This window comes from Pongo abelii, chromosome 14 (genome assembly GCF_028885655.2).
Source record: "Pongo abelii isolate AG06213 chromosome 14, NHGRI_mPonAbe1-v2.0_pri, whole genome shotgun sequence".
Lineage (NCBI taxonomy): Eukaryota > Metazoa > Chordata > Mammalia > Primates > Hominidae > Pongo > Pongo abelii.
Genome location: NC_071999.2, coordinates 79,922,979 through 79,950,439, shown reverse-complemented (window position 1 = coordinate 79,950,439; position 27,461 = coordinate 79,922,979). Strand labels below are relative to the sequence as shown.

Genomic DNA, 27,461 nt, shown 5'->3' with positions numbered 1-27,461 from the left:
CATACTCTGAGACTTTGCAGTTACCTCCGTGTGTGTGCGTGTGTGTGTGTGTGAGTGTGTGTGTGTATTTAGTTTACTAACATTTTGAAGCTCCTACTGTATGAGGTACATTGTATATAGCACTCCAGAGGGGACACAAAAGAAACAGCCTCCACCTGTAATATATTTATAAATTCACTAGAAAAATGCTTAGAAGAAGTAAAATCAATTATTCGTTAAAATGTTAATCAGCCCCAAATGGCATAGTTTATTTATGCAATGCTCCAGCAAATTATTATCAATGCCTACTATGTACCAGTAGGCCAGCTCTAGGAGTGCAGCAAAATCATGGTATCAGGCCTCACGGCCTTTGAAGTGTGTCTGGACAGCTAATAGTGAACAGAAACCTGAAGTGTGGTGAGCATTAAAAAGGACAGATCTTTTGGAGCAGGCAACACAAAAACTCATCCTAATCATGGGGATCAGGAAAGGCTTGCTTGAGTTACTGATGTTTACACTAAAAAGATTAATAACATTGAGTAGATAAAAGGAAAGAAGTGGAGAGCAAGGACTGCATTGTTGTAGTATTGGCTAAAGAAATTCTTAAATTGGGGTTTTAAAAAAGGCATTTGGAAAGAAAGAAACCTTAAGAGGGGCATGCAATTCAATCTAAATATATTTTTAAAGGATTAACTATGTTTTCTGTGAAAAATTCTGTGTACTGGGAGGGACATGGACTAGTGAAAATGACTGAGGAACGGATTCCAAGTAGAAGAAACACCTGAGCGAAGAACGGAAGGCAAAATTCTGTGTGTATTGGCTTGACCATGGAAGAGAAGCTAAGCAGGAAAGGAGGTTGCACAGAGATGAGGAAAGTCAGTAGAACCTTTACTATCTAAGAAACTATGTTCTAGAAGGTAAATACAAAATAAATGAGAATAAGAGGAATTCGAGGCTAGAAGGGGAATCCCTGGGATACTGTGAGTGTTATTGCCTGGATTAGGGTAATGTGGCAGATGCTTGGTGCCCTGCCCAAATCCCCTTGGCATCCCATTCCCATTTCCATACCCACCACCTGCTACCTACCACAAGCATCTGTGACTCTCCACCCTCGGGCTTTCTCTGGCCACAGAAGCATGCCTGGTCTATCTGGGGCACAGGCCAGAAGTTTGGGGAGGTTAATGCCCTTAACCAGTGAAGCACAGAAATTAGCTGATGAGTACCCTAGTTCTCTTGCCCCAGCAGAGGGGAACAACTCTGGGGCATGTTCTACTCAGTCCTCCAGTGGTCTCTTTCAGGAGAGAGCACCAGGACCTTGTATTAGCTTTCTTCATTTCTCTGTGTTGCTTCTCTACTCTCTTATCAGCCTTTCTGGGATCAACTCCAAAAAAACTGCTTGCATCAAATCGTGGTCTCATAGTCTGCTTCTGGGGAAACCCAGTCTGAGCAGTGAGTTACTAAGAAAATTGAGGAAGAGTGGGGAGTGTTTGGAGATAGTGATAAAGAGATATTCCCTCTTTGAGTGTTCAACCTATGAATTAACTGCCCGTCCCAATCATACACATCCAACTCCATGTTCCCCTGATAACAAAGATAACGTTTCTTAGTTACATTCTGTTTATCCACTAAATGTACAGTAATGGATCACACCAATACTGTCACTGAGAGAGATATGATCCCGCATTTACAAAAATTTGCAAAAATACTATTTTTAGTGTTTTACATTATTGAGTCCTGGTTATTAATCTCTGCTTGTTTTGGTTACCACATTACAGTGAATGAGAACCCATAAAGTCAGGACATTTCAACATTAATAAAGACCTAAAACACAACCAGGCAGAACACTCACTTTATAGGTATCGGAACTGAGACTTAGAGGAAAGAAATGACTTCAGCAAAGTCACATAGCTGGTGACAGGAGGCCTGGGAATAAGATCCTGTTTCCCTTTCTCTCTGCCAAGTTCAACTTACACATAGCTGTCTTCCAGCAGGGCCACACACCTTCAAAAATAATAGGAAACTTTGGTTTTACTACACACACACACACACACACACACACACACACACACACAAACACAGTAATAGACCAAGATGAACCACTTTGAAGGAAGTTGCCCTTAGTGTTAACAAAAGAGCAGATTTTAGACACAGAAATCATGATTCATAACATTGAAAAACTTGTCCTCTTGCCATTTTTTTTTTCTGGATTGAAAGATAATAGAAGTTATGTATAGGAGAAGCAGTTCCCTACCCTCTGGTAATGATAAGATATTTATCTAAGTGACTTTGTTATTTAATACAGAGAAGACTTTTCAAGTAAGACAGAAAATAGAAAATAGCTGATAGCTACTTATCAAAACACCACTCACCAGAATTTAGAAATGAAAATTAAAAAGGGAAAGATGGGTTAGAGCTGAAAACTTCTAGAAAAAAGCAACAAAGACAACCAATGTTGCCCCAGAGGTTGGCAAATGTTAATACAGTTGCATTGTGGAAACTAATTTGGGTTCACAAAATCAGATGTGTAGGAAGTGCATCATTTTTATAATTATATAACTGAATTAATTTCCGTATCAAGCTTATAGTCCCCCAGGTGACAAAACTTAATTTCCAACAAATCATGTCCTTGTGCCAAGGTTGCCTCTAAGTTTCTGGGAAACCTTGCAATGTGCTGGAGCATCCGCGGGAGAGGGGGATGAACTTTGGATCTGGGTTTTCCATCCATACATGTTCCTGCTCCATCTGGCTCACACTGACCATCAAGCTCTTGCGGTCAGCTGAATTTCGGTGTCGTGTTTGTACCATTTTCCTATGGCTGCACAGGAAAATGGTCTGCTTCTCCTCGTGCCATGCTGGAGAGTACAGGGACTCTCGGGAGTTAACTCAGTCCACCAGCCTGGACACCAATCATGACATTTCATCTGCTCCCGTGTCATGGAAAAATTCAGGGAACTTGCTGTTTTCCCAAGCCCTCCTCAGAAAGGCAGCACCAGTCTCTTCTATATCTCAGATTTCCAGCCGCTTCCAGGTCCTGGGACTCAGGCCATGGAGTACAGGCAGAGAATTTCCAGGAACAGCCAATCTCTAATTCCCTCTCCTTCCCCAGCCCATGTACCTCCTCCAGCCTAGGCTCCATAACTAGGAAAACTGGCCCTGGCTCACTACAGATTCTTCCAAATCTTGCCTGTGTTTTGACCGCAACTTTTGACAATTCCATAAGGCGAAATGTTCACTCTGTTTTTTCTCTCTGTTTTGGATGCCTCGTGGGTTAGCTGCTTAAGTAGAAAAGATGTCACGGAATAACAACTGCAACAACAAAAAAAAAGTATAAGATTAATCAGCAATTAATATATGAAAATATGTCTTCAGGGACAGTGACACAAAGTTTAATTATTCTTCTACCATTTCATGTGTAATATAAGATCAAACAGTGATTAAAATTGGGACTAGTGAATGACAGTGAGTCTCTGCAAATAGTAGGCCGTTTCCAAAACAGCATGGCAACAGATAGGAAAATCTTAGACACACACACACACACACACACACACAAGCTCTACTCAGAGTTTTCCACTAATAAAAGAAAAGTTTAATGCTGAATGAACTCACCCTCTCACTACTACCACCACCAATGTGTTGAAGTGCTAGCTTTACCCTACTGATTCGCTGGTGGGTTGAAGGGCTCGTTATCCCACCCACTGTAACTTACCTATTGATGGAAGTGTCTCCTGTTGATCATTTCATTTCAATTATTTTACTGTACCAGTCCCTAATACAGTCCCACCCAGATCCACAAGTTACCAACTTTTCATCTTCACAACAATGAGATGAACAAGTTCCATCTTCTTGATTTGAAATGTAAAAGAACAAGACCCACAAAGCACAACAGTGGCTGAGCTGGGACTGGAATTCAGTTGTCTTTATTTTCAGTTATGTGTTTTGTTCTATTTTGTTCTGTTTGTGTTGTTTATTGTTTTTATCCTCTGGGCCATGCTGATTCCAGTGTTAGACGATATCAGAGATGCGAGCCAAGTATGTTTTAGCCTTGAAGCAGTTCATTCCTGACTTCTTTTTTTTTTTTTTTTTTTTTTTTTGAGACGGAATCTCGCTCTGTTGCCCAGGCTGGAGTGCAGTGGCGCGATCTCTCTGCTCACTGCAAGCTCCACCTCCTGGGTTCACGCCATTCTCCTGCCTCAGCCCGCCGAGTGGCTGGGACTACAGGCACCCGCCACCACACCCAGCTAATTTTTTGTATTTTTAGTAGAGATGGGGTTTCACCATGTTAGCCAGGATGGTTTCAATCTCTTGACCTTGTGATCCGCCTACCTCGGCCTCCCAAAGTGCTGGGATTACAGGCGTGAGCCACCAGGCCCAGCCTCATTCCTGACTTCTTTAAGGTAGTAGATGTCATCTCAGTCAACTCAGTAGATGATGGCATTGATTGGAATCTAAAAACATTTTATTTGAATTTTATGGAAATATATTTGTCTCCTCAGTAAGCCGCAGCAGTCAGTAGATAGAGTTAGTTCTCCTATATATAACGATCTTATTTAGCAAGAAAGCATTTCTTAGAAAATAATTTCTAGGCTAGAGACACAATTTTAATTAAGTAGAAACCATTCAATATAATAGAAGCTACAAATAACTGTTTTGTGGATATCCTTCTCAGGTCAAAAATAATTTGGTAAAACAACTTCCTGAAATTATATCCATTTTAGGTCTCACTACATCATGCAATTGAAAGCTCAGTGAAATTCTGATTAGTAGCCTGCTGTTAAATGATACCACATAAAAGGCAAAATGTCATTTAATTGATAAGCAACTAAAAACCTAACTAGGCTATATACCCTAAGCAAATGAATATCCATCAAAAACAATGATGTTGTATTTCCTCATTAATCCTAAAAATGCACTCTGGAACATGCAATGTGCTGAGTGAAGTTTATCTTTGTACCCAACACCCTCCTTCTTTAATTTGAAGAGAGGCTCAGTCTCTCTTATTAATCAGTATTTATGGAGCACTTACTTGGGACAAGTTACCATGCTAACCATTACAGGGTCTTAAAATGAATAATAAAAATGGTCCCTTCCTTAAAGTATTAGTTTACTAAATATCTGTTATAGAAGATATATTATTTTTTAATGCTAAATTTCTAAAACTAAATCCTAGACATTAGACAGGAGTATTGATCAAAGCTCAGGCAGCCAACCTTTGCAGGCACCAATCTTTTCTCCAACATTCTTCTAATTCCTGTCAATCTTGGCTGATGATCACAGCGGCGGCCATTCAAAGTGAGAACTGTTCCCTCTTGAGCTCTATGGTCCATTTATGGCCACCTCACCTTTTCTTTACTTATTCATAGCACAACTGAGGTAAAGCCTGCATATTTCAGTGAGGTTTATTAATAACTAAGGTACAACAAAAGAGAAATAAGCGCACACACACACACACACACACAAACACACACACACACGCGAACCATGGCATGCGATGGTGTGATTTAGAGCATATATGTATTTATTCTCAGTTTGGGGAGTCACCTCCCTGTCTAGCTCCGAGCCTCACATCACATGGAAGAGGCTACCTATAAACTTTACCACCTTAGAAGCACAGTTGAGAATTTCTAGATTCAGCAGGCAATGGACAGAATGGTGATCATGGGCTTTGAGGTCAGTTAGAAATGAGTTCAAAACCCAGCTTCGCTATATTTCTATGTAGATTTTAGCTGTAAGTATCTGTAATCCTCTGAAAATTGCATTAATAATGCCTGCCTTATTGGGTTGTTTTCAGAATTAAAAGAAATAACAAGTACTTGCCACATCACAGACCATAACTGCACCATAAGTAGTATTAATGTTACCATCGTTATAACAATGATCATGTAAAAGCATAAGAGATATCAAAACCCAAGGTGAATGGAGTTATCTCTTGCTTACCTAGAGCCTGCCATCCATACTTTCATTTTCTGTCTCAGGGCCTGTTTTATCCTAGTTAATTGGTACCAAGAAAGTCCACTCCAATCAGTAAAGACTATGTGGACATTTAGCAACAGCCCTACTAAAAGGCAAAAACAGAATAATCCACTCAATAAATAAAAACACACAATCCTGCATGACATATACATATATGGAGTGCATATAATTATGCATGAAGGGTTAAACAATAATTAAAAGATAATTCAAGGCTTCACATAATTAAATAGAAAACAAATATATAACCAGCTTTGAGGGAGAGAAAGAGAGGAAAAGAAAGAAATTGATAAACATGATTTTTTAAAAGACTCCCTGGTCAAATAAGTTTTAGAAATTCTGGTTGAAAAACATTAAAAGTTTCCTATTGTAAGTCTTCTCATAGTCTGTAATAAGCTAATGTGCAGTACATAATTTGTAGTGTTTTCATAATTTATGTAGGCTGGACTTTTGCAAATGTGTCTCACTCTTTGCTTGTTTGTTAGGTGGTAGTAGAGATAGTTCATGAACTAGAGTTCTTTGGAATATATTTTGAAAAATACTGGTAAATTCAAAAAAGTATTATTATTCTAGCAGATAGATAGCTCCATGTGCTCTAACAGGCTGGCAAGTTTTAATGGGAAAGAGGTTTTAATCTCTTTGAAGAATGGGTAGGACAGAGCATTCAATGTCAGAATTAATAAATTGATACATAGCTACTTAAAGATATTTTTACATATTCACTTATTTATAACATTCCCTTTTTATTTCACTCATACTTTTAATATCCACAAGGGATTTGAGGTGGCTCCCAGAGGTATATTTACCCCTCACAACCACTTAGCTACCACTTCAAAATAGTCCTTTACATTGCATGATATATTGTGGTTTCAAAGTCTTCACATGCAGTGTTCTCAGAATATGATGTGCTTAGGAATGTTGCGGGGAGGCGTGTGCAGTCTTGTTGGTAATAGTGATTCTCAGCCTACAGTCAGATTCCTGTACTTTCAGCAAACATCTCAGGTTCCTCTATGCAGGTAATATTAAGACTATACTTTTTAAAAATGTTGCTTTAGATTAATGTTATTTTAAAATAATGGCTAATCAAAACTTTATCTTATTGAACTCTAAAAGCGTAGATATTTCTCTAGAAATACAGATGATGAATGGGTGGATAGATGACAGATAGATAATAGATGGATTTCAAGGGTTTAAAGATGATAGATAGATAGATGATTGATAGATAGATAGATAGATAGATAGATAGATAGAAAGATAGATGACAGATAGATAATAGATGGATTCCAAGGGTTTAAAGATGATAGATAGATAGATGATTGATAGATAGACAGATAGATAGATAGATAGATAGATAGATAGATAGATAGATAGATAGATAGATGACAGATAGACAATAGATGGATTCCAAGGGTTTTAAATACATAAGTTATAAATAGGGATAATCTAGACGAGATATTTCTAGTTTTTTGCTGCAATAATTTGTCTCTGCAAAGAGGTGACTTGAACTTCTAACTTATTTGTTTCAAATTGAGAAATAAAGAAAGGAAGAAGGGAAGGAAGAAAAGGAAGAATGGGGAAGAGAAAGGAAGATGGGAAGGAGGAAGAGAACAGAGCTGGTAGTTGTCTTTAAATATTTCTATTTCATTAAGAGAGTTTAAAGGGCAGAATTTGCCTTATATAATCATGATTAAGGATAATAAATAATTTGATTTAGAGCCACTAAGTTCAATGCCTATAGAAAGTAATGGTTAAATCTCTTAGAATTATGGCAGCTTTAGTTTCATTATCTTTAGTGGCCAACCCCTCTCCACCTGCTCTTCCAAATGAGGAACATGGAATCTGGGTGCTGTGATATACTGAAGGTTGTAGAGGCAGTTAGTGACAGTGATAGGGTCAGTCTTTTATGGTGACTGTTGGGTCCTAGCCAAAAGCTGTGCATAAGGCTGCATCTAAGAACAGCAGGAAAGAGGTATACCTGTAACGAAGCCTGAGGTCATGAGTTAACCACATTTCTGTGGCAGGCCCTGCAGCAGTGACAACAGCCTAAGTCATAATGTGTGAGGAGCAGGTAAAGTCAGCTGACTTGGCTGGCAGCCCCACCTAAGGGTCCTTGGCAAGGTGAAGTGCAGAAACCAGAACTGTTCTAGGGTAAACAAGCGTTAGGTCAATAATCTATATGTCTAGTTTCTTAACAACTAAGGGATAACTAAAGAAAAATAAACACACACGACAAAACAACATGGTATAAGATGATGAGGCTTGCACGGTCCTTGGGGGAAGTGGTGCCTGCCGTTGTGAATCAGAACCACAGCTGTCAAGTTCAGCCTGTCCCAGACCCATCCCAACATCTCCTAATGATTACCTGCCATCTGCGTTCTCGGCCACACCCATCTAGGCACCAATAACTGACTCAGCCTGGCAGAATTAGAAGCTTTGACCCTGCCCACTTGCAAGTGGGGTCTGGAAACTGTCCATTGCTGTCTTAAGTCATACAGCCTGGAGGTCAACAGAATCCTCTGTGCCAGAAAGAATATTACATTTCAAGTTCCCTAACTAACCCTCATGTCACAGCCAACTTGTCTAACTGATCCTTTTGAAAGTTCAAGTTTATAATGCTGGGTTTCTCTTGCAAGCAACTTCTCCATGGTAGGGAATCAAGAACCTATCTCTGAATGCCAGTCAGCCAACTGGGGACCTGAATCTTTCTCACCTGGTGGGGGAGGGTAGGAAGATGAGGGAGGATGGGACAATGTTAATACTGGAGGAGAGTAAGGTGGCAAGGAGCAGGAAGTGCATCAGGAACTTAGCACATCAGACCTCAGTGGAATACAGGGGTCCAGCCACAATGAAGTTTTGAAAAGTAAAAACCCATTCTGTATAAAACTGAAAATTAGAAAATCACAGAAGATTGGCTGGGTGTGGTGGCTTATGCCTGTAATCCCAGCACTTTGGGAGGCCAAGGCGGGCGGATCACTTGAGGTCAGGAGTTCAAGACCAGTCTGCCCAACATGGTAAAACCTTGTATCTACCAAAAAAAAAAAAAAAAATTAGCAGTGATGCATGCCTGTAATCCCAGCTACTTGAGAGGCTGGGGCAGGAGAATCGCTTGAACCCAGGAGGCAGAGGTTGCAGTGAGCTCAGATAGCACCACTGCACTCCAGCCTGGGTGATAGAATTAGACTGTATCTCAAAAACAAAAAAATTACCAAGAAGATTACTCAGTACAATGAGTTCATAAGATTCGTAGCTGGGTGATTTACTCAGATATGACAGACACCAGACTCAGAACTATGGTAAGGAAGCTTTCATTAAACTTGTAGCCTGGGGCAATGTCAGGACAGGCAGCAGGCATGGCCGTATCCAGGGGATGGAGATCCTGGGCTCCCTTGAGAAGAACTAGGGAAGACTGGGACTGACTTTAATTTGTGGTGTTAAAACTGCAACACTTTTCATTAATTGTTCTTTGAATGTTGGCACGTTTTCTCTACCACTTTTGGCACATCTATCCTTTTGCTGCTTTTTCGAGGTAATGACTAATGCATGTAATGGTTAGAAAAAAATATAAAACTATGCAGTGCTGAGTTCATTTTTATTGCAGTCTTGATCCTTTTTTTTTCCTTAAGTATCTTCCTAAACAGTCTTGATCTTTTTTTGAAGTTTGATATAATAAGACCATCAGTCATTGGTGTGTTAGACATAATGAGTGCCTGACAGATGTAGCACAGAATTGCTGGAATCTCTTACCAGGAACGGGGTTAAGCTTCCTCACCAAGAAGCCTAGTTCTGGCCCTCTCTGCCCCTACCCTTCCCTAAGGCTGCCTCCAGCATTCCCTCCAATAGTCTCACGGTTCTAACCTTTTTCTTTTTGATACCCTTCTTCTTCAGCATCCTTTCCTCCTAAGTTCTCCAGAGTTCCTTTCTCCACACATTTCTCCTTTCACCTGGTGTTAATTCTTGTCCTCATCCTACCTGCTGATGACCTCAAAGACCTTTTGCATGATTTCAAGGTATCTGTGGAATAATTTGACAGTCCTGCCATCAACATTTTTTACCAACTAAAGCATGAAGGAAACGGATCTACTCCTTTTCTTCAAGCACACAGCTCTGTGTGTGTAGAACTCTTGTCCTCATCGTCTTCATTACCTGACAACTACTCCCACCCTGAATTCCTCAATATGCCCTCTCAAAGTGTGACTCCTTCCATGTATCCATCCATTTATTGATTGGTTTTCTATTCATTTGGCCCTTTTGTTGTGTCTTGTCATAATGACCCCTCACTCCTCTTCCCAAAATGAGGACCTCAGATGTATGTCATAATTATGTCTCAATGTGTCTCATTACTGAGCCTAAAATTGAGCATCTCCAGCAAGACTATTTTGGTTACAAAGTTTGGAGACTGTTGAGTGACCTGATTGCTAAAGAGAGAACTTAAAATCAAAGCACAAGGGCAGAGTTCCCACCCGCTGCCCTGTCCTCCAGCCTCAGGAACTTCCAGAAAATGTCCACTGACTCCGTTTACCTCATCAGGGATTAACTGAAGAAACACCTCCTCATGATACTCATATATTAAAAAAATTCTCCAAGGACCCCACAGAGCATTTCTCAGTTAAGGACTCCTCAAAACAACAGCAGAGAACACATTGTTTCAAAAGCATTTCTTACATATTTTTAAAAAACACCACTATCAGAATTTTCAGGTTCCGTAAGTTTCCCTCAAACAGAATTATGATTAATGAAAACCAAATTTTAAAAGTAAGAAATCTTGTCATTTTTCCCCAACTCTCACATACGGTGTTGATGCTTCTCCTACCCACCCACCCCTATCTCAATCCATCCTGAACCCAAGATGTTTGTGAGAATCTCTGAGAAGCTTGTGATCCAAACTCATGATCTGGACTCGCATACCCCCAAAGCACCGGGGCCCAGCTCTGTATTCTTTTTCAGCAGACATTTCTGGCATTGAGTGAGGGTGTGCGTGTGTGTGTGTGTGTGTGTGTGTGAGATGCTCCTGCTTTCAAGGCTTTACTGTGCAGTAGAAATGCAAGAGTTGACATTTACTAAAAGTAGCAAATATTTGCCATTCACTGTGCTAGGTTCTTTACATCCATTACAACACTTGATCTGTGTAGCTTTTTTTTATAAAGTGGATATTACTATTGCCATTTTAGAAATTAAAAAAAAATCTTGAGGCAGAGAAAGAAGAAGCAACTAGCATCATCACACAGCAAGTGTCAGAGACTGGTTTTGGACTCACGTTTGTCTGGCTCCAGGGTCCACAGATTTTCTCAATTTCAACCATCCTACTTTCCCACCCTTACTTCACATCTTTCCAGTTCACTCCTCTAGAACCACACCTCTATCAATCCTTCAGCCTCCCAAGACTGACTGTCCATTTTTCCCACATGTTTTCACTGTACCCCACCCTTCTCACGTCCCTCCTTCCCTAGTTCCCCACTTCAAATCCATGGTCGATCATCAGAAGCACTCCTTGGCTCACACCTTTGTTTCTGCGGTGGTTTACTCTCTTTGCATGCTCATTTGGTAAAACTCCAATCCCAGTTAAACCCAATGCTCCACTTCCTTGGTGTCTGTTTCCTCCCCATGGCTCAGAGCTGGAGAGAAACACACAGCCAACAGGACTGGTCTCGGGTGAGCCACAAACATCAGGTTAGCCCTTAATGGTGGGTACTTTTATGATTGTTGTACCACATGTTTAAACAGCTGACTATAACAAAACTGGATGAGATAAGTTCTATAACTCTCCAAATATGTCCCAAGGTGAAATCTAGTTTATACACATATGATTAAGCATTGGCTGAAATTGTATTAGTTGATGAAGCCTATTTCTCCTAGTTTCTTTAAGTTCTCCTTATTCTTCCTGGAAACATACAAAGCTTACTTTTAGAACCAACGTCTCCACCTTTGCCAAACAACAGAGAAACCTAAGTGGCTATAATAAAAGTGCAAATAGTCTTTATCTTGGCCAACAGCAATGCATCCAAGTATCAGCAGAGAAAGACTGGCTGGCCACCTGCATGTTTCCTCATAGCAATAGCATCTTCTCCCTCACCATTTCAGGCTCAAAATCTGAATGTTTCCAGAGTACTGAGAGTGAACACAAGCTCTCAGTGTAAACTCACAAGAATCAAATTGACAAATGGATGTACGAAACCAGAATACAACTACATGTAGGCCTGTCACAAAGTCCCCAATATTTGAAGCAGCATAACCAGCTCTCCTCCCCAATATAAAAAGCCACATCAGAAGCAGGTTGATTGAGGAGCTTGGCATGAGAGGAAAAGAAGTTACCTCAATTAAGTTCATAATAGCATAGTCTAAGATAGCTTAAGGCATCCAGTGCCACAATGGGACTGGAATTCTGGTAGTCCCTTGGCTCCCATTCCTTTGCACAGTGCTTGGGAGATCACTTATTAGCTTCTGTGATCCTCTCCCCTTCCCACCATAATATTTAAAATATCTTCCTTTAACGTTAATCCATTCAATTTGGTCACTGTTACATCTCATAGACATGAAAACCACTCTATCTGTGTATGCTGATTTGATTGGTTGGAGGCAGTGGCTCATGCCTGTAATTCCAGCACTTCGGGAGGTCAAGGTGGAAGGATCACTTGAAGCTAGGAGTTCAAGACCAGTCCATGCAAAATAGTGAGACCCCAGCCTCTACCAAAAAATAATAATAATAAATGACTAAAAAAAGATAACTTGACATAACTCTAATTTCTTATACCTTGGTTTCATAGGTAAATTATCAGAGTTGAATTATAAGAGAAAGTGCTATGAGGTACCCTGTTGGAGATAAGAAAATCAGGTAGGATACTTGGGGCCCTTCATCTTTCTTCTTCACCTACGCACAGGGCTGGTACATCTGGATATGTGCTAGAAAACTGATTCAAGAGGAAAATTCAATTAGCAGTAGCAAAGATCCCCCCATATTGCCCATGTGTGGCTGGTATTTTTTTCAAAGAGTTATTATTACAGCAAAATGCTGCTATTTAGTCCACGTCACCCCTGCACACCATCAAATCTGTAAAAACAAGGAAATTATTTCATCTTGTATTGTCTTTTTGGTTCAAAACAATCTAAACCCATCTTCATCATCAAGAGCGTTTGTGATACAGGTATTCATTTGACTGCAATGTAAGCAACAAGATATCAAAGATATTGTTTTCTCTGCTTTGTCTTTTCTGCACCCTCAATTTATTTTCTTTGAAATCTGGTCAAAAAAAAAAGAAGCTTACTGCTTCAAAACTCATTATTAGTACAATAAGATAGTTTTCACAGAATGTAGTAACTATGGATGGAATTCAAACTACTGATGTCTATATTATGATCATATCTTTCAACTAAAAGTCTCTTTTTAAATTAATTACAGCATACCAGTTAATTCCTCTGAGCATTCAGATTTTTTAACGTAAGTAATTAACTCCTCTGACCCTCCCTCATCTTTTTTAACACCATGAGCCACTGTCATTAGCATCGAGTCAGATGTGCTTTCTCATCCATGCCGCACACAGAGGCAAGTCACAGCCACAGCCCTCTGACTTCTAAATGCACACGTGCATAAGTGTGCTGAGATCCTCTCTCCTTGGAGGCTTCCTGCACAAAGACTTGGATTTCTGATGGAAATGCCACTGAGGTGATCTTTGCCATCCGTCCAGTGTTTCTGGAGAGGCATCATGGGTGCATGTCGGAGGAGAGAGAGTTGATGTGTTCCTCACATTGGTCTGTGTTATTTTTTCCACCCACCAAGCCAGTAAGGGGGCAGGGGGCCACTTTCTATTTTCCCAGAAGCACAGAGTGGTTCCCCTGTATTTTAAAAAGGCAAATGCTGCCTTATTCAACCTAATAATTCCTCAAAAAACAAGAGCAAAGAACTGAGTCCACTGCATTTTTTGCCTGAGGAATAAGCCAAGGCAACATTCTAAATACTTTAGCTTTTCTTTCCTAAAAGACAGAAAAGTAGGATAGAAAATGGGCTGTCTTCAATGGGAGCTGCCCACCTTCTGACGCTCTGAGTATAAGAATGTGCTATTCCTAGTTCATCCTGGAACTCCCAAACAGAATTTGATCAAACCCTAGTACCAGGTGGCCCTGTCATGAGTGCGTCATCCATTTAAAACAGCATGTATCCACTTATAACAGAAGCCGATCTGAAATTGTTGACTGTCTATTCTGATATGTATAACTAGAGTTCTAGGAATGATGTTGAAGCATAGCCATTTGGGGAAGGCACACTTGGGTGTCGTGTCAAAGCCAGAGAATTGGCACACTGACATTGAAGAGGGCTTGAGAAAAAGACCTTTAGGTGCAACGAAAGAAGTTTTGATTACCAACAATAACCCTTCTGCTAGTGTCTGGGGAAAAGTTACTGAAACTCAGCTTTGCCATGCGATCAATTTAGTTTTTCATTGATACTTTGACATACAGTTACTATGATTTTTTAAAATTCTAGTATTAGTCTTCCATGTTAACTTTGTTCAAAACTAAGTTGTTGTTCCCTCTTATTCACAAGAGGTAAGTGGTTAAGTAATTCAGATCTTTCTTTGAAAAACTGTATTAGGTGACTATTCTTAGTGAGACACTTTGCTATGTGCCACAGTGGATACAAGGTTCATAAAACAACAAATTTTATGTATAAAATAAGATCAATAAAATATGGTAAGAACTCTCAGCCAGAAATGAGAAAATAAAACAAGGTTCTCAGAGCAATCATTTCCTGTTTTTAAGCCTTAACTTTTTAATCTATCAAATGAGAAAATCTGTTAGGAGGTTTCTAAATTCATTTACAACGTTAACATTCCTTCACAGGTCTTTATTTTCCTCCTACTAGATCTGCTTTGTTTTAAAACCTCTCTTATTTTTCCATGCAACAATTTCTCTCTCTGATCCTATATTACTTTCCTAGCAATTTCATCTATTCCCATAGCTTTAATTTCCACTTTCAGACTTTTAATACCAAAATGTTGTAGATGATAGATAGATAGATAGACAGATAGATAGATAGATAGATGAACTTATCTCCCACTCTTCAAACCTGATATAGAGCTTCCTGCCAAATGTCTCACCTGTATGTCCCAAATTCATCACAAACTTTCATTTTCAAAATTGAAAACCTTCTTTTCTTGTATCTGTCTCAATAAATAATAATACTGGCTACCCAAATACCAAAACAAAGAACTGGGAATTTTCCTTGATAACTTCTCTAGCCATCCAACTGGTACTCTGACCTGCTGATTCTTCCTCTTCTATTCTTATGCCTTTAATCCCTCTTCCAGGGCTACCATCAGAGTCATCAGAGTGACTTTTCCAAATCCTAAATATGTTAATCTATCTTTTTGTAAGTTTGAATCATTTAGTCATAAGTTTGTTGCTGCTGTCTGTCACCATCTTAAAATCCACCAGTGGTTCCCTATGACCAAAACGTTCCTCTCAATTTGGAATACACATTGCTCAGGAGGCCTGGTAACGTGCTGGGGGAATTTAAAACCGAGGATAACATCTTGTTTTTGAAATTCAATTTTACTTGGTAGCAATAAGTTGAAAAATTGTCCTAGCACTAAAACGAGTAGGAGAATACACATTAGAATCCAAAAAAATATGAAGGGATACTATAAATACATTTTTCATTTGTGATGGCCCACTTCAGGCTATGCCCCCAAAACCCACAGTGGAGGGCAGATATTCTTCTTACCCCTCTGGAACACTTTAGATAAAATGTTTGAGAAGTATCATGAATGCAGAATAAAACCAAGACTTCTTAGTACAACATTTGCAATTCTCCATAATCTGATTCATACCTAATTACCTCAATGGTCTCATCCTTTTCCCTCTGCCCCTGTCTGCAACTTGTGATGGTGTAAGCTTGGTGGACCTGCTTGAAAGTAGAAAGTGATAAGTTTGGAGGGAAGTTCAAAAGAATTATTGGAGCCAGTTCATGTTCTTCATGACACTATAAGACTTACTTCAGTAAATTATGGGGAGCCCCTGAATGTTTTAGGTAGTGAAACATCATGATCATCTGTATTTTATAAATAAAAGACTAAGCTACATCATGATACCTCTAGTAATAAAGTGACATATGGATCAAAGACTGGAGTGAAGTCCAGATGAAAGACGAAATCCTTAACAATTACCAAAGATGATATACTTAACAATTACTGAAGAGTTGACTGTGGGAATATAAGTGACACTTTTCACTCTAAAGGTTTGAGGTTAAAAACAAAAAATTCAACCACAGCAGGAACTGTGATAATGATTCATTTGGTAAACATCCTGTAGTAGATGTTTCCGATACTCATATTAGTAAAAGCAAGCAAATTCAGTTTGTCTAACCCCAACATATGTTCATTAAAACCAGTGAGACAGATCACAATTGTCTTTTGTACATATTGAGTCCACAATTTCAAAATTGTGTGCTAGTGTCAGGCCTCCTCCACATTGCCTATACACTCTGTTCCCATTGCTTAGAATGCCCTTCTTAGTATGGACCCTATTCCAATTGTGGCACCCTTAACTGCATTTCAAAATCCAGGACAAATGATACCTCCTTAAAGAATGTCCTCTCGTGGCCAACGAACATATGAAAAAAATGTTCGTCATCATTGGTCATTAGAGAAATACAAATCAAAACCACAATGAGATACCATCTCATGCCAGTTAGAATGGCGATCATTAAAAAGTCAGGAAACAACAGATGCTGGAGAGGATGTGGAGAAGTAGGAACGCTTTTACACTGTTGGGGGAGTGTAAATTAGTTCAACCATTGTGGAAAACAGTGTGGCAATTCCTCAAGGATCTAGAGCCAGAAATACCATTTGACCCAGCAATTCCACTACTGGGCATATACCCAAAGGATTATAAATCATTCTACTATAAAGACACATGCACATGTATGTTTATTGTAGCACTATTCACAACAGCAAAGACTTGGAACCAACCCAAATGCCCATCAATGATAGACTGGATAAAGAAAATGTGGCACATATACACCATGGAATACTATGCAGCCATAAAAAGAGAATGAATTCATGTCCTTTGCAGGGACATGGATAAAGCTGGAAGCCATCATTCTCAGCAAACTAACACAGGAACAGAAAACCAAACACTGCATGTTCTCACTCATAAGTGGGAGTTGAACAATGAGAACACGTGGACACAGGGAGGGGAATATCACACACTGGGGGTGGGGGACAAGGGGAGGGAGAGCATTAGGACAAATATCTAATGCCTGCAGGGCTTAAAACCTAGATGATAGGTTGATAGTGCAGCAACCCACCATGGCACATGTATACCTGTGTAACAATCCTGCACGTTGTGCATATGTATCCCAGAACTTAAAGTAAAGTAAAAGAAAAGAAAAGAAAAGTCCTCTCACTGCCACCAAATGGAGATTCATCAGGGCTCTGCAGTGGGTGGCAGTGAGAGGAAACTTCCCCGAGTGCCCAGAAGTTCTATGTACACGTGGCTCTGATAGCCTCACCTTGCTGTGAAATAATTATGTCTCTGCATGTTCAGCTCACTTTAGACTGTGAGCTTCTTAAAAATAGGGCCACGTTTTCTTTCCCCTTGTATCCCCAGTATCCATGGGCAGGATGCTCAAGCCCTACACCTACTAAACAATTGAGAGTTTATTGGATGAGCATATTAAAGAATTAAAACTCACAAAGAAACTAGCCTCGTGACTTTGTTACGTCTCATATACACACGTGTGTTGATATTATTTGGCTATGTCCCCACCCAAATCTCATCCTGAATTGTAGCTCCCATAATTCCCATGTGTTGTGGGAGGGATCCAGTGGGAGATAATTGAATCATGGGAGCAGTTTCCCACGTACTGTTCTTGTGGTAGTGAATAAGTCTAACGAGATCTGATGGTTTTATAAGGGGTTTCCTCTTTCACTTAGTTCTCATTCTCTCTCTCCTGCTGCCATGTAAGACATGCCTTTTGCCTTCCACCATGATTGTGAGGCCTCCCCAGCCCATGGAACTGTGAGTCCATTAAACCTCTTTTTCTTTATGAATTAACTGGTCACAGATATGTCTTTATCAGCAGCATGAAGACAGACTACTACACATGTCAAAGAAAATTCAGGGACATGTAAACTCATTTCAAAAATAAAAGTCCATCTTACAAGATTAAATCTACCTTCTATAAAATTTGACTATTCAACTGATCTATACTTCCTGTAAGTAGTAACATCATTAACAAACATTTTATGTTTGAGGGGGAATTAAGTAATGATCATGCAAATACACAACTTTTAAAATTTAACTCTCCAATAACACTCCATAGAGTGGGCAGAAGAGTTTTAATATTCCTACTTTAAAAATTTGGTAGCTGAGAATGAAAATAAATGTGTGGATATCCAAATTCCACTGCTGATCCTCTATTAAGATGCTGTCATATATGTTATTATGAATTTTAATTTAAAACAAAATGCCAGGGTAGTAATATTTAAGGAAATGAAGATAAGTTTGCATGGCTTTTTAAATCTACTTTCTGGATATGCCTTACATACTTCAAAGGAGAGAAATACTTCTCATAAAAGTATAGCTTTTGATAATTATAAAAAGCAAGTGTAAATAGAAATAAATTGCTATTAACATATAAAGATCTTATCTCGTTTTTCTGTAGTATTTTATTTTTATATTTAGAGTGAGAGGGAGGCCATCCACAATAGCAGATGTACATATTTCAGTCAAAGATATTTTGTAACTATCTTCTTCTTTGATTTCTCCCCTGTCTATTATAATGGGGAAATTGAGATATTCAATCACTTCATGGCATAAAGCTGAGTGATAAAAACTAAACTTTTAAAACAAACATAGGGAAGTGCAGAAAATAAATTATAGCACTTATTGAATACTTGCTATACAGAATAACTGAGATAAACTCTTGACACATGTTATCTCATTTAATATAAACCATATTTTCTGGTTTTCTTACTGGCACCTACTACAAATAGCACCTGCATGCACTTGTTAACGTGAATTTAATGCCTTGGTAATTTATATCAAGTATCAAAACAAGGGCAGTCAAAGCCCAATTTTTGCTTACATCAATGAGGTTACAAACATCATCTATGACCCTCAAACCTCTGAGATACATCTGCCTTCATGAGTTGACAAACACTCCCAGAAACTGTCTCATCAAAACCCAGAAAGCAAGTGACCATTGAGTCCATTTTGGTTTCTTGAATTTAGACTGTGTCATGTCACATTTTAAGATGAAAATATATATACATAGAGGATAGATAGATAGATAGAGAGTGAGTACTCAGAAGAGGACTTCAGAACTATCTCTAAGATTCTATCATTACATACGGTAGATGTATACCTTTTTATAAATTTTAAATAAAAGAAAAAGATCTTTCCATAAATTCCAAAATATGAGGTATTGATACATATAATGGTCTTCAGCAGGCAAAAGAGATTTGGGAAGAGATCTCTGAAGCTTTTTTTTTTCCCCCAGAATTAGAGGTAAGAGTGGCAAAACCTACAAAATGTAGGTAAGTAAATCTACTGAATGGTCTCCAAATGTATGTATAGCCAAACGAATGAATAACTTGTCCTTCCTCGCATAATGACTTTTCCTTTGCTCCAATACCTTTCTTATTTCTGACTTCATTCTGTTGGTTTTAAAAATGTGGACAGCTTTTAAGTGTAGCTTTATACATTAAAGATCGGATATTATCAGTTATTGGACAGGTACAGTGTGCCATACAGTGTTTTATGTGATTTGCAAACATAATCTCATGTAAGAAAGGTAGTCCTTCTTATCCAAGCTTTACAGATGATGAAAATATGGTTCAGAAAAAAATTAAGCCACTTGCTTAGATTCACACAGATTTTGCAAGTTAGAGTTCAGATTTGAATCCAGGTCTTTCTGATTCTAAAATTTGAATTCTACCCACTGTGTTACGCTGCTTCACAGAGAATCATCTGAACATGCTATACTGTGTCTTGGGATGCATTTTCATCTATAGGTAAGATTTAATGTAGCAGCATTTTTCTATATGTATTCCATGGATGGCACTTATTTTTAATAGACTTTATTTTTTAAGCTGTTTTATGTTTATCAAAAAATTGAACAGGAAGTACTGAGAGTTCCCATCTATCCCCTCCCTACCTGTTATCCTCCTATTATCAACATCTTGCATTACTGTGGTATATTGGTTACAATTAATGAGCCAATACGGATACTTTCATCAGAGTTTTGTGGTTTTCTTCATATAGAACTTGTAGATATTTTGGTAGATTTATATCAAAGTATGTCATTTTGTTGTTGTTGCCAATGTAAACGGCATTGTGTTTTTTATTTCAAATTCCAATTGTTCATTTCTGGTATATAGAAAGCAAATGATTTTTGTATATTAAGCTTGTATCCCGCAATATTACCATGTTATTTATTGGAATGCCACTTTTTAATATTATTAAACATTCTTATCATATGATGATCTGAAAATGTCCATAAGGTGACAAGTTGCCTTATTATAAAAGACCCTCTGCTCTTTAATTCTAAAAAGTATATTCTAGATTTGAGATTAAAATTATTTCATTCATCTGTCTTCATATAGAATATTTAGTCATCTCGGGAATTTCTACAAACAATTCATGAGTTACTTTTAATTGAATATTATCATGCTTTTCCAAACTACAATGTTTAATTAAAAACAAAGAAATTGTATTTAAGTGTTACAGATTATGAGTCTGCATGGGTGGTGACTATGCTTCTGGAAGAACTGGTAACAAAAATACTTTTTTCCATTGCTCGTGAAATACTTGTCCCGAGGCACTCTCGTGTTTTTCTGGCCACGTATATGTGACATAAGCTCCTATTGGGAGTTTCCCACCACAGGAATGCATTTCAGGGCACATAGTGGATGGAGCAGGTCAGGGCTGCTGGACCATGGGATCAGTATGATCAGAAGGGCCCTGAACAAGTCGTGAAAAAGTGTTGTGTCATCCCATGTAGGTCGACAACAACAAAAAAGTTATAGGCATACACTGTATCTTTATAAAATAAGATCAGGCCGGGCGTGGTGGCTCATGCCTATAATCCCAACACTTTGGGAGGCCAAAGCAGGCAGATCACAAGTTCAGGAGATCAAGACCATCCTGGCTAACACGGTGAAATCCTGTCTGTACTAAAAATACAAAAAATTAGCCAGGCATGGTGGAACGTGCCTCTATTCCCAGCTACTCAGGAGGCTGAGGCAGGAGAACCACTTGAACCCAGGAGGTGGAGGTTGCAGTGAGCTGAGATCACACCACTGCACTCCAGCCTGGGCGACAGAGCAAGACTCTGTCTCCAAAAATAATAATAATAAATAAATAAGATCAACAAAATATGATAGGTATAAAGATCACTGTATACCTATCATTTTTTGTTGTTGTCGACCTAGATGGGATGGCCCAACACTTTTTTGTTGTTTTTGACCTACGTGAGACCACACAATTATCAAGATACAAATAAAAAATCTATTCAAAATGTACTTCAGTGTCATATACAGTGTATATTTATCACTCTCTTAAAAGCTTGGGACAGTGTATAAAATTACTTTTGTTGATATAGGTTCAATTTTCAGAGTGTAAAAACTGTCAAACCTAGACAAGACACTCTACTTTGAATGTAAAGTAAATTTCTAAAAAGTACTTATCCTCTTTAGATTTAGATAATTATTTAGAGGTGTGAGAGCATGAAAAAAGATATGACAAGAACAAGACAGTTTCTTATAATAATCTAGTTCAAGAAATAGCACAAACGTATATGAACGAATAAATTATCAAGGTTAATTTAATGTAGCAGAAACTGAGACTGCCAAATGGACATATAAGAGAGTCAGCAGCAAAGGATCATGAAAGTTTACATGACCACAGTTATCAATTTGGAAATAGAAAATCTATTTAAAATGTACTTAAATATCATATTAATCTTCTATACACTTCAGAGAGGTGGAGTTTCATTGTTGCTGTTGTTACTAGTGTTTTTGTTGAATAACCCATTCTTTAGGAAGCACATAATGAAATTAACTCTGACTCCCTCCTTCTTCCCACACTGTCCCACAACCTCTTCCTCTGCCAGCAAGACTTGGAAGGAAGATGATTGTTTACAAGGGAAGGTAGATTAGTTTATGTTACTCCCAGGTCTTGTTACACCATGAATTCATATAGTAAACATAGCTTCTAGAATTTTAACTTCCGTATGTTATATTATCAATTCAGACCCCCCAAAACTAAATTTCTTTGAATATCTAATTTTAATAGGTTAGATGCTCTCTGCCAATTTTTCTCCTTAATATACAAACCTAATGTGAAAATAAAAACCAGTAACAAAATCAGAGGCTTCCTAGACAGTAGCCCATCTTCATTTCCAGGTTAAAGATTTTGATTGAGACTATTTGCAAGCATATAATAATAATTCCTGTGCAAGAGAGTCTCTATTGAATGATACGTACTCTGAAGACGGTATGAAGGAAAGAGGCTCTTAGGAAGATCCAAGCTGGCTGCCGAGCTTCCATGTCCACTTCAAGGTTTCCTGTAATATTAAATGCTTGGCCTTCACAGAAGGTATTTCCAAAGACAACATATACATTAAAGCCACACCTTGGGATAGTCAGGGCTGGAGGCTCCCAAACTTGTATATGAAACATGATATAACAGAAAGAGCAGGCTATTTGGAGGGAGAAGGTTGAGTTCAAGCCCAAGCCCTCAATCTCATTGACACTGCAAACAGGGATATCACTTAACTTCTACGGGTCCAGTTCACACGTCTGCCTTACTTCTCTAGATAATAGTTTTGTTTTATCAAATCAAATGATGTGAAGGTAAGAACAAAAGAAGGCATTGGTAAGATATTCAAGAGGTTAAAAGAGGATGTGGTAAGTGATTGCCATATTTCTCCCTCTTCTTTCTTCTCTTAGTTTTAGCTGCTCAGCAAAATATTTACTGAGTGCCTGCTAAGTTTCAGCGATAAGCCCTGGAGATACAGAGGGAAAAAAAAAATGACATGGTCCCTGACCTGAAGTAGCCAAGGAGTGACATTACCTGACTTTAGTTTTATAAGGATCACTGTGGTTACCATGTTGAGCATACATGACAGGCAGATGAAGATGCAAGCAGAGATATTTGGTTTATACACTACTGTATCATTTCAGGCAAAAAAAATGATAGCAGCTTGTACAAGGGTGGTAGTAGTGAAAGTACTGAGGATTCAACTAAGATGAGGACTGATGACTAAGTTTTGGATTTAACATAGCAAAAAGATATTTGGTGTTCTTGAAGCACAGACAAAGTTTAATGAAAACTAGGAGATCAACAGAGGGTTACTCATAAGAGAATGAAAATTCCATGAGGCATATTGGAAAGAATTGGAAGGGAGGTCAACAGGAGATGGAAGAATAGGAGAGAAACAAGCACCAGGTTTAGAGAAGCTTGCTTCTGGGGCAATAGATAAACACTTGACAGTCGTGCATGCACAGAATTCTGTGTGGTTGGCCCAACAAGGGTGTGGTGCCTCAGGGTAGAATTCATCCTGAGTATGTGAGGAGACAATCTTCTGCCTCCATAGTTGCTCACTTTCATGCAAAAACAGCTGTTACCCATTTGGTTAGGGAACTGAGATAAACATAGCGGAACTGAAGAGGATTGGAGTGGAGTAGCAGAGTCCTAGCCCTTGAATAGAATTTTTGCCAGGTAATCGATGAGAGTGTGGATGAGCACAATTATACCTATTATTTATTGGGTACATACTCTGTGTCTGCCATACTGAATCTTCACCACAGGAAACTTAAAGATACGTGTATTAGTCCATTCTCATGCTGCTATAAAGAACTGCCCAAGACTGGGTAGTTTATAAAGGAAAGAGGTTTAACTGACTCACAGTTCTGCAGGGCTGGGGAGGCCTCAGGAAACTTACAATCATGTTCTTCTTCACGTGGCAGCAGGAAGGAGAAGAATGAAAGTCAAGTGAAGGGGGAAGCTCCTTATAAAACCATGTGATCTCATGAGAACTTACTATCACAAGAATAGCATGGGGGGAAATGCCCCCATGATTCAATTACCTCTGACCAGGTCCCTCCCAACACACATGGGAATTATGGGAACTACAGTTTAAGATGAGATTTGGGTGGGGACACAGCCAAATCATATCATATGTTATCATCTCATTCTAAAAATGAGAAAAGTACAGCTCAGAGAAATTAAGTAATGTACCTCATCTACCCATCTTCACACAGTTAAGTGACAGCATTAGGATTTGAATCTCTCCCTCTTTCCATTATGCTTTGAAGAGCCAAGGAAACATGTCACATTTTAGAAGATAAGGAGTTGGGATTAGTTGGAAACACAACATTGGTAACACTGGGGAGACGGGACTGAAATAGTCTGTGTAAGAAACAGAACTGACTTAGGGTCAGCTGAGGTTTTTGGCCCTCCAAACCAATCCTTGTAGCTTATTCAGGTGCAGGCCTTGGTTGTTAGTGGCTCCTGGGCTGCCCCATGGTACCTATGAAAAAATGGAAAGGAACAGTTACCTTCTAATTTTTCCAACCTAAAAGAAGTTAGTTAGTATTTTAGATAACTTTCCAAGTGTTGGTATAAGTGAATAGTTTTCTTTAATTAAGACTATCTCATAAACTCTTACCTTTTCCAAATTCTCACCCTTTCAAGTCTGACAGGAATAAAAACTGTTGTTACCATGCATCACCGTCACCAGAGCTTCCTTACTTTTTACAAGCAGCTGAGCACACCATGGGGCTGAGGAAAGTACAGAATTGTTGCCAAGTGCAGGTAGAACTTGTGAACCTGGCATGTTCAAAATCACGAATAATAAATACAGGAGTCAAAGGACTTGTTTTTGGCCAGGATTTAACTCTTTAGGAATGTATTATTCAAAACATTTAGGGACACATTGCTTATTATATATTTTTATCTTGGTTCAAAGCTTTCATTCCTAACGACTATCCCCCTTATAATTTCACACAAAGGTGACATATACATAACTTTGATGATGTGCTCCAAGAAGCAAAAAGCCAGAGAAATGGCAACATAATTATATTTGCTCAATATCCGGTACCATCCCAACTCACAGCTCTAAAAGGGCATGTTTCCTTGTTTGTTTCACTGTTTAAGGTAGTCAGCACCATTACAAGTTTCAGCATATAAATTAATAGAACACAAAGATCCACTGCATATTTAACTTTGATTGGCTTCATGTACTGAGGGTTCTTAGTATTTGATGGTGTAGATTCAAATGGTATTAACATTATTCCCTAAGCTTGGAGCAGCAGTGTTTGATTTCCTTCATTTTTCTGGTATTTTTTTTTCAATTTAATGAAGATCATGCAAATTGATAAAACACTAGTATTTAATCTTTACTTTTTTTAAAGAAAAATACATTAGGGGACATAAATAAACCATGACACAAATAAACTTCTTTTTATCAAGTGTCCTGACTTGGGGGTACAGTTTCAATTTCAAGTATTCTGTCCCATTGTTTCCATTTAAGTCACATCAGATTGTCATAATATACATCCTACTTTTGAATTCAGACAATATAGATATCATAGTATGGGTAAAAAGAGCCACTGATTTGGAATCAGACAAGTTAAATTCTCATTTAAGCTCTGCTACTGATTTCTGTGGGATCTTGAAAAGGGGACTTAACATTACTAAGCTTAATATTTCCTTACTCACAAGGTGATACAACTGGTCTAGGTAACCTCAAAATTCCATTCTATTCTAAAATCTTATGAATATGTAATATTTTATAGGAAAATAGTGTATAAATATTATTTCAGTGATTAAAGATGTATAACCTATTATTTTAAAACATAACATGTCCAGCTCTCACTGGTTTGTTTTTTCAAAATATATTATTTTCATTCCAGTTTAATTCATGACTTTTTTCCAAGTTAAGTCTTGAATTGTTTCTACTATATAATATAGTTTCAGATTTTTTAACATACGGTGCAGAAAGTTTGCTCTACAGCAAAATGTAGAAGAGGAAGATAATATTCCTCAGACATAGATAGTTCTGAAGCTCATCCAAGTAGACAGGTAAAATAAACTTTGGGAGAAGAAAACCGACATTTAAAATTGGTAAAGATACAAGTATTTTTGCAGAAATAACATCTTATATTTCCACAGCAATCTGTCTCCTTTTCTTTCTCCCAAACACAAGAAAAAGGCATTTCAAGTTACTGATTAACTTAAACATACTGATCTTTGGCTCATCTAAGGTCCATGAAAGTTGACTAAACATTCTTCTACCAAAGAGAAAAACTAGAAAATTGAAAACATTTTTTTTAAATTATATCATCTGTTATCCTGATATATCAACCCAAAACCTCATTTGGTTGGACTATGTTTTTATTTGTTCTTTTTGCCAGAGAAATTGGGAACTTCTAAAGGAATTATTTTCTTAAATATAAAACTAGGTTTTTGTTATCACAATAAACTCTATGTTTCCATGAATTGCCCACTTTCTCCTAATATTTTCCACTTTAGAATAAGAAGGCTAGGTTTGTGCGGAGCTGATTCTATAACCACGGGGATTCTTATGTATTGTTTGCTAAGCCTATGTATGGAGGTAAAAGAGTTAAACCTTTAAGTAAGGAGCCATTTTGACTAAAAATAGAAAAAACTTTGGCCAAGGAATCAAAATGAATACACCACTGAAAATAAGTTATTATTATATGTGACTTTACAATGTTAAAGAGGCAAAAAAAAATATGAAGAGACGTAGAAAATTTATCTACTATTATTGCACAACCACTCTGTAAAAGGCTGCATGATTCATTTTGGGGTGATACAAAAATGAACAAGACAGGCCTTTTCTCCAAGAGTTTATGTGATATTAACCACAAACACACTCATTGAAGGCAAAATGTGGTTTAATCCTGTGACAGGGGTACAACACTCTGCAGGAGTCCAGATTGCTGATATTTGAGCCATCTTTGAGATTAAGAGGATTGTGACAAGAATAGACACATAGGAAGAATATTCTGGGTAGAAGGAACAAAAGCACTGTCACAGGCAATGAAAAGAGCCATGTTTGAGGAAAGGCAAATGATGCTACCCATGTACGGTGTATTGGAAATAAAAGAGTCAAAGAAAAAATAATATTAATGGGAAGTGGCTTAAAGGATTTTTTAACAAAGCAGTGAAGAAACATGACGAAACCAGTGCTTAATTAAGACAAAGAGTCTGAGCAGTATGCAGAAAGCCTTGGAGTGGGGAAGACTGGAGGCAAAGAAATCTGTTAGGAGACTCTTTCACTGGGATTGTGGGTACACTGGGAAACAAACAAATGACTACTATGGTTTCCCAATCCCTACTAGTCTAGGAGGAGAGGGGAGTCTGCTATATGTAACGTATGGTATCAGGGCAGAATGTTGAGGAATGAAAGTTAGGGTACCTTTCCCAGTTTAGCTGGAGAAACATAGCGTTAATAATTATCACAGAGCAATCTTCTGGCTTAATTGCAAAAGTAT

General features: G+C 38.3%; 1 long non-coding RNA gene across 1 annotated transcript; it reads right to left on the bottom strand.

Annotated features, from left to right (window-relative positions):
• Positions 1-1,578: 1,578 nt before the first annotated feature.
• Positions 1,579-23,093, bottom strand: LOC134759899 (uncharacterized). The gene is made up of 2 exons (XR_010136802.1): positions 22,425-23,093; positions 1,579-3,285 (listed from the first exon to the last, which is right to left on the bottom strand). It is a non-coding gene; the product is annotated as an uncharacterized LOC134759899 (long non-coding RNA).
• Positions 23,094-27,461: the final 4,368 nt, after the last annotated feature.